Genomic DNA, 17030 nt, shown 5'->3' on the forward strand with positions numbered 1-17030 from the left:
CGAGACACACGACAACGCAAAATCGTTGAGCAGAAATTGATAGCCAAGTTCCGCACCCATGAGGACGGCCTCAACCGGGATCTTGGGTTCATATCACGCTACATGTAACCCCACCACCGAAAAAAAGTTATCTGTTTTTAATACAACTGGTCATTCTCTCTCTTTCTCTGCCTTTCGGGTCTCTCTCTCTGTCTTTGTGTTCTGACCGTTTGTGTATTCAGTAGTCTTGTATGTAATGTTTCTCTGTCTGAACACCATTCCACTCCTTTGATTATATCTATGCCGAGGTGTGATAACGGGCAGTTGGAAAGATTATCTGTAATCACCAGGCATTGTTCTCTGACTATATATGCTGTACCTTTATGGAATCCTACACTCACCTGACGAAGGAGGAAAGCTCTGAAAGCTTGTGATTTCAAATAAAGCTGTTGGACTATAACCTGGTGTTGTAAGACTCCTTACATGAATATACACTGATGAAGCTTGACATAATTGATCTTCAATTTGGTGCTTCTTTAAATTCATTCAACTCTTTTCTCTTTTTAAAAAAAAAATTCATTCTCGGAGTATAAGCGTCGATAGCAGGGCCGACATTTATTGCCCATCCCGAGTTGCCCTTTAGAAGGGCGTTCTACTTGAACCACTACAGTCCGTGTGGTGAAGATTCTCCCACAGTGCTGTTAGGTAGGGAGTGCCAGGATTTTGACCCAGCGACGATGAAGGATCGGCGATATATTTCCAAGTGGGGATGGTGTGTGACTTGGAGGCGATGGTGTTTCCGTGCGTCCTGTAGATAGGACACATGGTATACCGGTGGGGGAGGGAGTGGATGTTTAAAGGTGTCAGATCTTGGAAAGGAACAAATACCTTCTCATCCTGATTTGAATTACCAATGCTAAACAGAAAGAGAGAACTTGGGGCAAAAAGATAATATGGACAGTAAATTGTACTTCTCCCATTCCCACCAGATTCCCCTATTCACTCTGAAAGGTGATAAATATCACACCATCATTATTGTCAATGGCAGGACAAAAACTAAAGGCACAACTCATATTGAGGCAGAATGTGGGGAGGAGGGGGGGGGTGCGGGGGGCTCTCCTTCAATTACATCACCAATTTTATTCCTTTGTAATGGTATTCAAAACCTACTTTCATTTCTGTGACCTCAGCCAGCCAGTAATGGATGCCCCAAGTTGGTGGGAAACGCTAAAACGTTCCTCATCCTACATCTGTGAGAAATCATTCAATGCGAATGAGAAAGATTTTTCCCTCTACATGTCATCCGAACATGCCCCGCATCTGGTTCAATCATGGTCCAAATTTAAACAACAGTGTATTTTTAAAAATAGACCCAAAATGACCTACATCAGATCATTACTAGGCCATTAAATTCATTTGATCTCTATCCCATGCTGCTCTCATATCCGCACCATGACACTAATCAATTCCTCAAACAATTTTTCCATTCTCAAACTGTTTTCAGTTTTAATCCCCAGAATAGAAATACAGACACAAACTGACAGCCCACAATCCCTCCACCCCACAAGCCATTCCCCACTTGGGGAGGGTGAAAAGTACATTACACAAAAAAAAGTAAAATGACACACAGTGTCACTTGTAAAATTTTTCATTTTGCATCTACTTTAGAGTTTAAAAGTTGTTTTTTTTAAATTTAAGGGTTGAGAGTTAATCCATCTTAATTCACTGCAATATCCACTGCACAATTTCTACTTTTACAGAGTTTTAGGGCATGCTTCTGAGGTTGCACTTAAAGAGCACAGAACAAAAGCATAGAAGAATAGAATGAGAAAAGGCCACTTAAGCCATCAAGTCCATTCCTTTGATGGATCACATACATTCTAATCAGTAATGGATTGTACCTATTTCATCTCACGAGGAAAGGTCCTGCAATTTCTGCCGGTCTCCCAAAGGTAAATCAAGCAAAGCTCCAGACTATCGATCTGGTCTTGAATTCCACATCTATATTCCATATCACTAACCAGCTACCTTCCTTGGTGGGACACTTCCAAATTCCCACCATTCCAGTCATATTCCTAAGCAGATATTCCATCTCCATGTTTTCAAGGCATTAACTAACACAGTAATACTGTAACTGTTTTGGCTGGAGCTTATTCCACCTATTTACTATTTTGTGAGTCAAATTCCTTCTAATCTCGAATGTTGCTTAAGGTTTGTTAAATTTATACTTGACACTTGTAATTGAAAGGCTTTCAAGCTTTAGCCACACAAGGTAAGCCAAGGTGTCTTTGCCTCAGTTTGGTGAACATGATATTCAAAAGGGTCGGCTCATTTTGTCCTCAATATCTCAGAAAGGGAGAACCCTTGTTATCACTCAGGCGTTCCACACTCGCAGCCTAACTCGTACCAAGTCCCACTCACCCATCACGCCTGTCCTTTCTGACCTTCACTGGCAATGCCAGATTTTAAAATCCTCATCCTTGTTTTCAAATCCCTCCATGGTTTCACCCCCCTATCTTCCCTATCTCTGTAACCTCTTCCAGTCTTACAACCCTCCGATTTCTCTGTGCTCCTCCAATTCTGGCCTCTTTGGCATCCCTGTTTTCCTTTGCTCCACCAGTGGCGGCCGTGCCTTCAGCTGCCTAGGTCCTAAGCTCTGGGATTCCCTCCCTAAACCCCTCTGCCTCTCTCTCCTCCTTCAAGGAGGTCTTTAAAACCTACCTCGTTGACTAACTATCCTAATATCTCCTTATGTGGCTTGGTGTCAAATTTTGTCTGATAATGCTCTCCGTGAAATGCCTTTGACCGTTTTACCATGTTAAAAAGGTGCTATATAAATGTAGGTTGTTGTTGCTGTACACACCCTTTATATGTGCAATTTTTAAGGTAACATGCTAAAGGACTAACAATTATCCTTTAACTAGGATATATTACAACAGTAATCCTCAAATTCCCACCAGATTCCCCTATCTACTCTGAAAGGTGATAAATATCACACCTCTCCGCCTCTCTACCTCTCTCTCCTCCTTTAAGACGCTCCTTAAAGCCTAGCTCTTTGATCAAGCTTTTGGTCACCTGTGCTAGTATCTTCTTATATGGCTCCATGTTAAATTTTGTCCGATAATGCTCCTGTGAAGCGCCTTGGGACATTTTACTACGTTAAAAGCGCTAAATAAACGTACGTCGTTGTTGTTGTTGTATGGACAGGTTGGGGTAATGCTCTGGAGACGGACAGGTTGGGGTAATGCTCTGGAGACGGACAGGTGGGGGTAATGCTCTGGAGACGGACAGGTGGGGGTAATGCTCTGGAGACGGACAGGTGGGGGTAATGCTCTGGAGACGGACAGGTGGGGGTAATGCTCTGGAGACGGACAGGTGGGGGTAATGCTCTGGAGACGGACAGGTGGGGGTAATGCTCTGGAGACGGACAGGTGGGGGTAATGCTCTGGAGACGGACAGGTGGGGGTAATGCTCTGGAGACGGACAGGTGGGGGTAATGCTCTGGAGACGGACAGGTGGGGGTAATGCTCTGGAGACGGACAGGTGGGGGTAATGCTCTGGAGACGGACAGGTGGGGGTAATGCTCTGGAGACGGACAGGTGGGGGTAATGCTCTGGAGACGGACAGGTGGGGGTAATGCTCTGGAGACGGACAGGTGGGGGTAATGCTCTGGAGACGGACAGGTGGGGGTAATGCTCTGGAGACGGACAGGTGGGGGTAATGCTCTGGAGACGGACAGGTGGGGGTAATGCTCTGGAGACGGACAGGTGGGGGTAATGCTCTGGAGACGGACAGGTGGGGGTATTGCTCTGGAGACGGACAGGTGGGGGTAATGCTCTGGAGACGGACAGGTGGGGGTAATGCTCTGGAGACGGACAGGTGGGGGTAATGCTCTGGAGACAGACAGGTGGGGGTAATGCTCTGGAGACAGACAGGTGGGGGTAATGCTCTGGAGACGGACAGGTGGGGGTAATGCTCTGGAGACGGACAGGTGGGGGTAATGCTCTGGAGACGGACAGGTGGGGGTAATGCTCTGGAGACGGACAGGTGGGGGTAATGCTCTGGAGACGGACAGGTGGGGGTAATGCTCTGGAGACGGACAGGTGGGGGTAATGCTCTGGAGACGGACAGGTGGGGGTAATGCTCTGGAGACGGACAGGTGGTGTGACTGTTGACATGGAGCTGGGATGCCATGAGCTTCCAAAAGAAGTGGAGCAAATGCAATGACTGAGGTAAAGAGTTAATGCTCTGGAGACGGACAGGTGGGGGTATTGCTCTGGAGACGGACAGGTGGGGGTAATTTCGGAGGACAGAGGAAGGAGTTAAAGCTCCCCTGTTTTACAGAACTCTTAGACTATCACACAGGAGACATCCCTGTATGTACAAAGAGATTCAGGTCTCCAGGTACTTCAATGTGTGGTAAATATCGAATTAAAATTTAAATTACCCAAATACTCAAGATTGTGACATGAGGGGGTTTAAAGGCTATACCATCTTCAACAATGTTTAAGCAAGAAACTTGCAATGGGACACTTGACCATTGGGCCTCCCATTTTAGAGCTGCTTTCATAAATTCCAATGATCCACATTCAAGGGCTAGCGAAAATCTAAATAATCTGAGAAAGACATCCGAAGAAGTGATTTATTGTCCTATATTTAATAAAATTTACTGATTAAACAATTGTTACTTTCTCCACCGCATTAAAGTGTAGTCTCCACATGCAAGTACCAACACAAGTAAAATCTCTCGCACCGACCTTTAATGAAAGTCAGTCAGTTAATTCAAACTTAACATTATCGTTGATGGCTCTGTGATAAATTCAGATGGGGTGGAGCCACAGAGACAAATTTCAGGTCCGATTCTTGGTCGAATCTCCTTCCTGTTCTATCTCCCACACTCAAAAATTCCAACTTGTCCACAACTTAAATGCTCATATTATGATGTTCTGCACCAAGTCCCATTCCCCCATCGCTCCTGTGCTCGTTGACCCACATTTACTTATTGTCCCCCCAAGCATCAAGTTTAAAATCATCATTATCGTTAATTCACTCATTCCATCAATTTTTCTCCCTCTTGGACCCTTTAAGGTCCTCAATCTCCAGCCTTCTGTGCAGTCCCCCTCCCTCACCGTTGTTGACAATGCGTTCTGACAAGGCTTTACTCTCTGGAACCCTTCGCTAAATCCCTCCACCTCTCTCTTCACTTATAAAAACCTACTCAAAGCCAATTTTTTCAACCAAGCTTTTGGTCATGCCTCCTACTCTCTCCCTCCATGGTGCGGCATCTGTTCCCTTATCTATTTATTTTTTCTCCCCTCTAATAATGCAGAGAACACGAGTTCAAATCCCACCATGATGGTTTGAAAATTTGTATTCAGTTTAAAAATCTGGAAATTAAAGCTAGCAAGAGTAAAAGTGACCATGAAGCTGACGGATTGTCATAAAAACCTAACCGGTTCACCAATGTCCTGCAGGGAAGGAAGCCTGCTACCATTACCCGGTCTGGCCTATATGTGACTCCAGTCCTCACACCAACGTGGTTGACCTTTAACTGCTCTCTGAAATGGCAGAGTAAGCCACTCAGTTGTATCAAATTGCTGCACTGCAGCAGTTCAAGAAGGCCCACCACCATCTCAGGACTATAAGGGATGGGCAATAAATGTTGGATTTGCCACTGATGCCCACATCCCGAGGATGAATTTTTAAAAAATTGTGTGAAGTACCAGAGAGCTTCTTGCATTCTATACACCTGCAAGAATCTTCAGGAGACGGGAGACAAGAAGATTGGAGTGAGGAGGAGAAAGTGCACAAAGCCTTGTTCAAGACCAGCCTGTATTCACGTACATATTAGTCTCAAATAGAGTATGTATTTGAACAAAAACCGAGAACGAGACAAAATGCACGCACACTGGGAGGAGACTGAAAATTAAGTAAACATACAGAACGTTTGTGTATATTGGAATAAGATAACTTCCCCGTCCAAGGAACAAGTCCATGTGGAAGAAGCAGAACATCACTCTGGCTCAAACAATAATATTTCAGTAACAGACTTTTTTTTTTGATTTGAGTTAGAATTTAACACAAATTAAAGATTGGCTTTAGGCAGCTGTATTTAAGAGATCTTTTGCCTTGATATTCATTTACTAAGTAGTTTAAAAACACACACATCTCTATGCTCTTCTTCTACACAAATACCAACACTTCGAGTTTATACAGTGTCTTTAATGTAGAAAATATACCAGGGTGCTTTAGAGGGGAGAGAAGAAACAAAATAGGTGAAGAGAATAAAAGGAGCAGATCACAAGCCAGGGTGCGGCAGTTAGGAGAGATGATTGAAAGCTTCATCAAAAACAATGGGTTTTAAGAAGGTATTTAGAAAAGATAGAGAGAGAAATGCAAAAGACAGAGAGGTTTTGGGAGGGAATTCCAGAGAGAGAGGTGAGTTGGCTGAAGGGTTTTCCGCCAATGGTGGACTGAAATAAAGGGGGGAAATTAACAAATGGCCTGAGTCAGAGGATGGGAGGGGATGGGAGGGGATGCAGAGATAGGGTGGGTGAGGCTACAGAGGGATTCAAAGACAAAGACAAGCAATTTAAATTTAATTTTTTGGAGGACGTGGACCCAAAGTCAGCCAGCAGGGATAGGAGTAACGGGTGAGCAGGACTTAGTGTGGAGCCAAATAGGGGTGGCTGAGTTCTGGACAAGTTGGAGATTATAGAGGAGTGAAGATGGGAGGTCAGCAAGGAGGATATTAGAGAAATCGAATCTGGAGGTGACAAAAGTGTTGGCAAGGCTTTAAGCAACTGTGGAGGCTGGGGTGGAGTGGGGGCAAGTAATATTATGAAGGTGGAAGTAAGTGACATTGGTAAAATTAATTGCATCAGAAACTCTCTCATTTCTTTGAAATGTTAATGTAGCAAAGGTTGTCAGCTGGAAGAGAAGACTAAACTTATTACCTTAGATTGCTGAACCAAAGGAATGTCATGTCAGGTGAATTTGCAACATTTATTATTTAGGCCTTGGTCAGATGCCGAGGGCAAACGGCTCAGAACCAAAAGGCTGTTTGCATCTCATTTACTTGAGAAGTAGAAATAATTAATCTTCTGATTGATTATTCAGGAAGATTTTGTTCACTCTTCCAAGACACCTGCCTTCACATCAAAGAAGGACAGGACTATATCTGAATGTTTCTTATAGGCTAATTAAACAATATTTGATTTAAATATGCGCTCAGTGTAAACACAACTCACTGTTTCCTATGGCCGGACATGGTGTCACAGGTGTGTGATGTTTGTGAGTCACTAGGGAGTCATCCGGCTGACTTTGGTTATCCTGAGAATTGCAGTTCAATTGTTTTCTCTGTTCCAGTGTGAAATCTCGCCTTCGAAACGAGCTACTGCTCAACATGTTATAGTGCCTTTCGGAGTTGATGGGCACTATCCCTCCGGCATTGGCACTTACAGGTGGTGGCTCCTTACGCGCTGATGGTCCAGGTGGGAAGAATACGCAGAAAACAAATGAGACGTTCAGGTTACTGAATGAGCAAATGTGGGTTGGTCTCCGTGGGGTACTGTGTTTGAGAGATCATTGAGAAATAAGAAAAAAAAAGCACTGTATCTGAAACAGAGATACTAAACAGTGCGTCGGATTGAGGGATAACTGAACATCAAGGGTACAGAACATTCCAAACCACAGTAGGACTATGGGTGAAAATAGAGGATGTCACCAACAATTTTTTTTTTGCCGGGGTGGGGGGGGGGGTAAACAAAAAAAACACGAGCTTGTTAGAGTAAAAACCCTTCAGTTATTCAGCCCCAGTGTCTGCAAGTGTCGTCCAACAGGTCGAAGATATTTTAAAAGACAACATAATTAGGAGTTGGCTAGGAGGAGTTGCTGAATTAGCATCAGCTGAAAGCACTTATGAACTCAGGATGCTTCAGCAAATTTGTTGGTCCAAATGTGTATGTTAAATTGGCTTCCTTGAATTCCTGGATTCAATGGGGTATAAATTTGTCTCGGGCGTTAGTGCAAAGCAGGCGACAGCAAATCGGCAGCCCGTTTTACGACTCTGCCCAATTTTCTTTTTCATTGAAGTCTGCAGTCGATTCCCTAATGCCCATTTTGCCCTACAGCCCAATAACTTCTCCAAGCCAATTCTCCCAAATGAAAAATGAAAGGATCATTATTGGGGTCATGACAGACCCCATGATTTACTGACCTTCTCCCAACAGGTGAAGAGTCCCCCAGAAATCATAGAGTCATCCACTTCTGGCATCAAGGAATGAGGGGGTGCATTCCACAGACAACCCAATAACCTGCGCCCCTCCCCTCCCCCGCCCCCACAAAGAAACTGTAGGACACTTGCCAATCCAAGTGAGCGTTGAACAGACTGTACATGGAACTGGGAAAACACAACCAAGTTTGGGCCTTTTTTCTAACAGGCCCTACCCTCTGCCGTGAAGTAGTAACTGTACATATTTGTTCATGTGCTATGGAACCTCAGCACTCAATGTGTTGCAGCCACTCCTTTCATTGTACACTTGAACCATTTTGCAACATTTGTCCCAGCTTGCAGGCACAATTCAGCAGGCATTTAAACCTCTCACACTGCGCAAAGGTCATCCCATGAGCCACGACAGCTCAATTGTATTGGTCTGGCTTCGAGCCATCCCTCCCTGCCCCCCGCCCCAAGTTCCCACCCCCCTGCCCCCCATCCTCCACCCCATGAGATGCCCTTGATGCCAGGGATTGAACTCTACTGCACAGTCAAGGAAACATTGGCAGCAATCAAAAAGGACCCCAAAAAAATGATTTATCTGCCTCTGTGAACTGAGGCGAGAGGAGAGTAGAGTAAAGAAGAATGTTACAATGAACTAGAGGAAGGAAAATCCCTCCATTTATTGCCACATTCACTCACCATAAAAATGATGAAATGTTGGGTCTATCTGCATATAAAGTCATGACAAGCCCATGTCCCACTGCACTCTCAGTGTAACTATATGTTTTAAGACTGTATCCAGTGCTTTTTTTTAAAAAAGTGATCAGCTGTTTTGCTACTTTTCTAGATTGATGTGTATGTTTCACAATTTTAAAACTGCAGATTCTCTGCACATGCTACAATAGCAAATGAGTAAGCAGTACTTCTCCAATAACAGTTACATTACACAGTTTGTATTGATAATGATCTCAGCTTCATATTGCAGCAGACAAACTGTACTGTAATTGAGGCTTGAGGTCGCACAAATCAAATTTACACAAGAGATGTCAGAGCACCCTGAAGTACCAGTCGCCAGTTGCCCTCACCTCAAAGTGGCACAGGACTTGCAGTATAGTTCAAGTCTCTCAGCCCAACATCACACTCATCAAGTATTGGTCTCAAATCTGACTAGTAACAACCTTGAACTCCATGTCTAAAAGTAACTGCAGAATAATTAAAGGAAATTCAAAGAAACACAGACTGTCACGCAACTTTTCAAGAGGCATTATGGCCTTTGTATTCTCATGCGGGCAAGATGCCAAGATTAAAGATTAAAGATTAAAGATACTATGCAAATAATATCATTCCCCTGCAACCAATAAATGCCAACAGCGGAGACTAAACAAAAACATGTTTTAGTGCCCCCTCCAACCCCGATCCTTGGAAAACCTGCGAGGATGGCAGTTGTGATCAGGAACACAAACCACCATCAACAAAAATGCAAAGTAGAAGCTGAAGGGCGTTATTTCCCCCACAAATAACCCAGGATATAATCCATCATTGGATGCACTGTTGCTCATTTCGTTGCTCTTCAGGGTTGCAAGCTTTAAGCCTCTCAAATGCATCTGGAATAGACGAGGACAGATTAAAAAAAGTTCTGATACAGACTTTTAGCTAAAACATTAACTTTTCCAAATTCTCAGGTTTTCCTTTGGTGGTCAGTTTGAAATTGAACAATCAGCTTTGATCCATTGATATCCAAACATTCATACTATGGGCTACAGAACCACTGTTATGCATTTTAAGAGATAGTATAAATTCTTTAGCAAACTAAGTACCGTAAAAACTAGGTGTTCTTCGGTACAACTTTTCTGAACGTAGACTGCTACTCTTCAATTGCTTCATTTCTGAATCGTCAAGTGGTTCTGTCGATATAAAATGGAGCCTAAATGGGAAGGGTTAATTAATTTCATTAGATTTAGCGAAGAGGAGATTTTAATGTACACCTTAGCAGTTATATAAGTCAAAAAAGAAATTTCCTTTTCTTTCTTCCTATGAAATATTTAAATCCATTAAAAGAAATTAATCAGCAACTCCAGCAACCTAAAAAAGCTACACCAGAAGCTTCCTCAAGCAGATGACTGACTACTCATAGTTAGCTCTTGGTCTAATGCTAAAGGGATCAAGGGATATGGGGAAAAAGCAAGGGTACTGAGTTAGACGATCAGCCATGAACATTTTGAATGGCGGAGCAGGCCCGAAGGGCTGAATGGCCTACTCTTGCTCCTATTTTCTATGTTTCTATGTCGTGCTGCTAGATAGAACATTGCATTATTCCCCAGTGTTCAGCACAGCAGCCAGAAATGAACGCCTATAAATTTCTACTGTTGATTAAACCTAGTCTTCACCTTAAATATAATGTAGAGTATGTCACCCTTACCCCATCCACAAATTTGAAACTGTCCCACCGAGATCATCTTGTCGGAGTTGCCGTCTTTCGGATGAGATGTTAAACCGAGGCCCCGTCAACCCACTCAGATGGACGAAAGAGATCCCACAGCACGATTCAAAGAAGAGCAGGGGAGTTCTCCCCGGTGCCCTGGCCAATATTTATCCCTCAACCAACATCACTAAAAAACAGATGATCTGGTCATTATCTCATTGCTGTTTGTGGGATTTATGTGCAAATTGGCTGCCTTGTTTCCTATATTACAACAGAGACCTGGCATTCTGGGTCTGGCCAACAGTAAAGAGGCGCTCAGGTCAATGACAGGTCTGCAAATGAGTAGCTCCAACTGAGACAGCCAAACAGCATCCTTTTCCATCCTGGGTTCTGATCAAGAGTCGTCAACGATTCAGTTCCAACAAAATACTGTTATGTACTCAGCTAGTGGTGAATTTTAAAATCAGTGATGCCTTGCGATATGCGCCAAGCCATTCCCCAATATCCTCTACTCTAGCAGTTCTGAGGTACTCTGTAATCCTACCTCAGCCCCAGTACGATCTCAATTTTTTCTGAGTTCTACACAGTATTTTCTCAATCAGTGAGGAAACATGAAGAACGGCCTTCAATTTATTTTAAATATACTTAAAACTCAGTTTGGGGGTAATAAAAATTTTATATAGTGCCTTTAACGTAGTGAAAATGTCCCAAGGCACTTATAAAAGACTCCAGATATGGAGAATCAACTTAAAAAGAACTAGCTTAAAAAGAAATTGGGAAAAGTTTCATGAAGTGAATGGTTACTGATATTTTTTGTTGTATTTTACTGCTCGTCAAGATTAGGGATGTGAAATGGACATTTCAGGCACTTAGTGTTAGCATCAAGCAATCCCAGGCGATGTACAGCTCTCTCTGATCTGTCATAACAATGCAATTTGGCCCCAGCGTCAGAAGAGCATTCTATGCTGAATGAGTGCAAAATGTTTCCCACTTCCCACACCAGCCATCCTGTGACTTCTCAGAGTGCTAATCTAGTGCAAATTAGTGTCGAATAAGGGGCAGTTCACTCACTGGGAAATTAATTGAAATTGGATGAGGGACTTCAGTTATGTGGAGAGACTCAGAGAAGGATAAGGAGAGATTTAATAGAGTTTTTCAAAATTAGGAAGGGTTTTGATAGTTTCTCCCTATCTACTCTGTTTCCAATGGCAGAAGGGTCAGTAACCAGAGGAAACAGATTTTTAAGGTAATTGGCAAAAGAACCAGAGGGGTGATGAGGAGAAATATTTTCACGCAGCGAGTAATTATGATCTGCAATGCACTGTCTGAAAGGGTGGTGGAAGCAGATTCAGTGGTGACTTTCAAAATGGAATTGGATAAATACTTGAAGGCAAAAATTAGCAGGGCTGTGGGGAAGGGGTAGGGAAATGGGAATGGGACTAATTGGATAGTTCTTTCAAAGAGCCGGCACAGGCACGAAGGGCCAAATGGCCTCCTTCTGTGCTGTACGATTCTATGGATTGAGACTACCCAAACCCCTTTCACGTAGTGCCCTTACAGCCAGCAGATGGAGGAGACTGCCATCTCATCAGCATGTACTGGATTTGAACCCATTTCCCAAAGGTAACAGGCCCACTGCACCGTCCAGGCTACAATTGCTATATGTCCTATTCCAGTGCCTAGAAGCGGGGGGGGGGGGGGGGGGAAACAAATAACACACGAATTTGGATAAAGAGGTTCTGCCAAGTGTTACTCAAAATGATTTCAGGAACTTCCAGTCAGTCAGTCAGCCAAGTGCCAGGTTGTTTCAAATGAGGTCATTTGTAGGACTCAGTCCTGGAATATTCTTGACAGAGGTATTAACATCCCCCCGTGAATCACACAAAGCTCTTGCTCCATACACTACCAAGATAACAGTACCCCCACATGAAAATCACAGTGGCAGCAGTATCACTGACACTTCCAGCATCACGCAAAGAACTCAGAACCCACCCACAACTGCTTCCCTGCTAAAAACTTCAAATGAGAAACTTGCCCTAAAGAGGGATTGTTGGCATTAGAGGATTATTGGCATGTCTCTGAACCCTTGATGTGAAGGCATCACAGCTTTTCTTGGGAATGAAGTCGTTACGACGGGCAAGAATGTGGCAGCAGCCTCCTGTTCCGAGAAGGAGCCAACCTAAAAGATAAGTCCCCACTTAAATCCTGTGAACCGTGAAATAAACAGGAAACCGAGCAAAGATCTGTTATTTGTCCACTGGGCAATGTCACAGTACAGCTGTGTTATTCAGCCGAGGCTGCGAGCTGAACAAATCATCTGCAAAGCTTAGAATGTCAAAGTGGCACTTGCAAAGAGAACAGGGATAATCAGCTATAAAAGAGTATCTTATGTTTTTACACCCAAGTTAATACCACATAAGGTTTGCAAAGTTCTGTAAATAAAGATCAAAAAGATGGATACTACACTTTTACAGAAGACCAATGTAAACATGTTAACTTGGGGCACAAGAAAGATGTTATCATGTCTCTCTTTGGATGGCTGATCAACACTTCAAGTTAATATGCTACCAGGGTAGTTTCATGTCTGTTGGCTTAATGTTAGGACAAAGTGCTACACCGCCTTGGGAGTTAGCCTCGTGTAAGCTGAATTTAACATTACAGAAACATTATAAATTAAATATCAAGTACATATCAAAATTTTACATCTGGGCTACTGTTGTAGAAATATTCAACAGTTAATTAGCCCACAGCAAGGTCCCACAAACAACACTGAGGCAATGACCAGATAACTCGTTTTTTTTTTAAAAGGGACGTTGGTTGAGGGATAAATATTGGCCAGGACACCGGGGAGAACTCCCCTGCTCTTCTTCGAAATAGTGCCATGAGATCTTTTACATCCACCTGAGAGGGCAGAAGGGGCCTTGGTTTAATGTCTCATCCAAAAGACAGCACCTCCGGCAGTGCAGCACTCCCTCAGTACTGCACTCAAGTGTCAGCCGAGTTTGTGTATATGATATTAATATAACCCTGGAACAGGGACTAACTGCAAGGGCATGATTTCTTTACTTGCTAATCCTGTAACTATTTGTAAAATAAATTCATGCAAATGAAAATCACGTAAACAGTTACAGTCTCCATGCACAGGCAGAATGCAGAAAATCAGGCAGTCTGCTGTGAACTCAGAAACAAGAGACATTGAGGTGGATTATACTAGTGCACACGGTAGATTAACATTAGAATCTATTAATATTCTTGTGGCTATCTAGATTTCTGAGTTTTGCCCCTTCATTTTTTCATATTGAACGGGGAGGTATTTCACCCTCTTCTCCTTAATTCCCCTCCCATACAGTATTTACGACACAGAAATGTAAAACAAACATTTTTCCGGGAATCTCCTTGGAGCTGCATCTGCAATTTAGCCAGATGTGCAGCAGAAACCCCGTTTGTGTGTCTAAAGGTGTTCATGCTGCCCATCTTCAGATGTTGACCAGTTCCGACCTAAAATGGCAATCGGGGTCCTAGGAGCCCGATTTGCATAGTAGAAGAGATCTACTGCCTGAGACAGGCGGGCGCTTTGGGCCTCTTTCAAAATGTCACTGGCTCTTCATCAGTGTTAACGGAGTGGGGGGTGGGAGGGGGAGGTGGTAAGGCAACTGGCCCCATCTTGAGGCCGTTACCGCCAGGCGATACAAATAACAATTGACCCCATTGTGAGGGCAGGGTAGAAAGAGTTCCACTTCTCATCTGATCAAAGAGTGCTGGGAGTTCATACTGGGTGTTGAAAAGAGAAAAGGATTCTGTTCCATTGCACCAATATCCCTCACCCCTTTAGCACAAAGAGAACACAACCATTGCTAAAGAGTAAACAGTTCTGCTGAACAGGTACCTAAATACTAAATCCCAACACATAATGCCAATGCTTTCAAGAAATCCTCATGGAACCTTCCATGATGTGTTAACTAATCAACAGAACACGGATGATAATTAGGTTTTCTGTTTGCTTTCAAAACTCAACTCATTTTAAAAAGCACTAAACTAAGAGAAGGAAGGACGCTATCTCTCTGTCTTTGCGTCCTGACAGCTGTTAGTAATTTGAATGTTTGTATTTTGTTAGCAAAGCACACCGATAATTAGGAGGTTTTTGATTGCTTCAAAATTCAATTAATTTGTAGAATATTTGGAGAAAATAAATAAAAAGTCTTCATTTAAATTTGAGTTTAACGACTTAAAACATGTTCTGGATTATATAACAAACAACAAAAGCTACAACGGATGCGTAATCAGTAGCCTGTCATTTCTTTCTCTCTCGCTCTCATACTTACTTTTAAAAAAAAGTCAATAAAAAATTTTACCTGAATAAAGCTTTTTGAAATTTGTCCTCCAGCATTTTTCCAAATAAGTTTGAAATGACAACTGAGCAAAAACTGCTGAAAGCTGAAGAAAATATTCCAGTGGTTCAGCTGACTAAATGGCAGTGATGCATCCACCTCCAGATTACTGCACAATCTGTCTTCAGATAACAATCACAGTTCAGGCAAAAAAAAAAATCAGTCTCCAGCCCAGATGTAACATTTTGATATGTTCTTGACATTTAAATTTATAATGTTTCTGTAATGTTAAATTCAGCTTACAAGAGGCTAACTCCCACTTTGTCCTAACATTAAGCCAACAGACATGAAACTACACTGGTAGCATAGTAAATTCAAGTGTTGATCAGCCATCCAAAGAGAGACAGGATAATATCAAAACTGCTTATTTATTCAAGTTTCTGTAGTTTTGAGACAATGCGGAAACCCCAAAGTCAGTTGCAAGCTAGGTTATCAACATAAACTAGCTATTCAATGCTGAGAGCCAACTATGTTGCTTTAACTAAACAACAAAAGGCATGTGATTTGTCTACAGTTCTAATGTTGGGCCCTCGGTGACTGATCGCTCAACAAGCCAAATCCCTGGCCACACAGACTAAAGCGAAGGGTCAGAGCACTCCTTCTTACTCTCAGAGGCACCAGAATGGTACAGTTAATCTGAGGAGCCTGTAATGGAAAGACAGACCAGTTAGCTTTGGAATTGCTAGCTTGAAAGTGGACATAAGCTCACGTCTTTTGTTATTTTTCCCCCATAAAATGAGAAGCATAAAGAAGTGACCCACAACGCTATGAAAACTATATTTTAAGTAAAATAAGTAAGTTTGTAGTCTTGAAGTCACACCTCCTCTCAATAGTGGTATTTTCAAGTCTGCCTTTTGTAAAGACAGGAGAATATGTGTAATATCTTAGTAACAAGTATATGGAGCAAGGGATCTATGTTGTGATCCCACAGAATCATTTAGATATTGAGCAATACAAGGTGCACTCCAGATCAAACGGGATGTGAGGTCCACCTATGGGAGCAACTGGTGACGCTGAACCCAAGATAATAACTATCGCAAAGCCTGAAAATTAGGAACGCCTGGCTTTTGGGTGAAGTTGAAGCTTTCAAGTAAAAGATTTAATGACAGCATTAAAAGACAATCATCCTTCCAACAGAATTTCAAAACCCAATCTGATGCTCCCCATTATTGATTCCATCATCGTTGTATCATACAACTACCAGGATGGTAGAAGGTGAACTAGATGGACCTTAGTCTTTCTTCATCTAGCAATCCCTATGTTCCTATGACCCCTAATACTATTCTTTACACATTACTTAATCATTTGGTCTCCAATGCCTTTTAATCTGCTTTGATTTGGTGGGAATGAATTTCAACTGTAGCTTCGCAAACATATAATTAAATACTTCCCTCCTACAGTTCTGCCAATTATTGTGTCCAAATAACCACCTTTGTACATTCCATATCCTCTTGCTCCATTAAAGTCCAACACTTTTGTGTCATTGTTCTTCCTATGCACCTTAAGTTCTAATGTTATGATTACTGGATTCTAGCTGCTTCCCCTCCTCTACCTGTTGTACCATACCTGAATCTAAGTCTTAGGAGGTCCAGAATAGCCTCTGATCACATAAGTGACCTGACAATGATTAAGGAAGCAATCCTGCATCATCTCAAGAAACATGTTCTCCTAGTTGTTGCCCGACTGTTTTCCCGTATTTGGGTAATTGAAATCGCCAATGATCAATGTTCTGTTCAAGTCTCCCCGATCTGTAAAAACATTTCCCTAAATCTCCTTTCCTCCTCTTCAGGAGGTCCTTAACAACCAGGAATGACCATTCTTTTCCTATCTTGGACCTCAGTCCGTACGGTTTCAGCTGTCTCAGCCAAGGCATTCGTACTATGTATCCATAGCAAGAAACAGAGTCCCCTGGCGCCTACAATGCCACTCCTCTTCCTGTTTCTTTTGTGTTTGTCTCTTCTATAGGCTGTACATCTAGAATTTTAATCTTCAATCAATGTCTTGCTTTTAGCCAAGTCCCTGT

General features: G+C 42.7%; 1 protein-coding gene across 2 annotated transcripts in view; it reads right to left on the bottom strand.

The window, feature by feature from the left end:
- Window positions 1–17030, bottom strand: part of zdhhc11 (zinc finger DHHC-type containing 11) — a 127715-nt gene that overhangs the window by 98387 nt on the left and 12298 nt on the right. The window contains exon 2 of one of the 2 annotated variants that reach the window (XM_068000629.1): window positions 7230–7460. The exons of the other annotated variant lie outside the window; for it this stretch is intronic. The gene's annotated coding sequence lies outside the window, so the exon portion shown is untranslated. The remainder of the gene's footprint in view (window positions 1–7229; window positions 7461–17030) is intronic. 2 annotated transcript variants of the gene reach the window in all.

Source organism: Heptranchias perlo, chromosome 2, assembly GCF_035084215.1.
Source record: "Heptranchias perlo isolate sHepPer1 chromosome 2, sHepPer1.hap1, whole genome shotgun sequence".
NCBI lineage: Eukaryota > Metazoa > Chordata > Chondrichthyes > Hexanchiformes > Hexanchidae > Heptranchias > Heptranchias perlo.